We start from the raw sequence: 896 nt of genomic DNA on the forward strand, positions 1-896 counted from the left end.
ACCTTCCTTCCAAGGAGTGGCTGGTGGGTTTGAACCGCCAGCCGCCTGGTTAGCAGGCAAGTGTCTTAGCCACTATGCTACCAGAGCTCCTAAAAAAATTCTAGCCAATAGAATTTAACAGCATATTAAATAAATACATCATGAACAAGTGGGATTCATACTAGATATGCAAGGATGATTCTACATTAGAAAATCAATCACTGTAACCCACCACATAAATAAAACAAAGGAAAAGAATCACATAATTATCTCAATCTATGTAGAAAAGGTATTTGAAAAAGTCCACAACCCATTCCTGATTTTAAAAAAAAAAACTTTCAGCAAAATAGGAATACATGGGAAATTTCTCAACATAATAAAATATATTTTACAAAACCAATAGCCAACAATATTCTAGTGAAGAGAGACTGAAAGCATTCCTCTTGAGAATGAGAACCAGACAAGGAAGCCCTTTATCACCACTTTTATTATATATTATAGCAGAAGTCTTAGCTAGAGCAATAAGACAAGAAAAGGAAGTAAAGGGCATTCAGATTGATTAAAAAGAAGAAGAAGAAGAAGAAGAAGTAAAAGTATCGCTATGAATAGATGATATGATACTATACATAGAGGATCCCAAATATTCCGCAAGAAAGTTACTGAAACTAATAAAAAAGATTCAGCAAAGTAGCAGTAGTAGTAGATCAAAATACAAAAATCAGTTGAATTCCTCTACACCGACAAAGACCACATCTAAAAGGAAATTAGGTAAACGATGCCAATTACAAGAACTCCCAAAAAGATAAAATACTTAGGAACAAGTCTGACCAGGGACATAAAAGACATATACAAAGGAAAGTACAAAACACAACTGCAAGAAACAAAAAGAGATCTACATAAATGGAAAAACATACCAT

The sequence above is a fragment of the Orycteropus afer genome, unplaced genomic scaffold (assembly GCF_000298275.1).
Source record: "Orycteropus afer afer isolate SDZICR_OR568_19922 unplaced genomic scaffold, OryAfe1.0 scaffold00253, whole genome shotgun sequence".
Lineage (NCBI taxonomy): Eukaryota > Metazoa > Chordata > Mammalia > Tubulidentata > Orycteropodidae > Orycteropus > Orycteropus afer.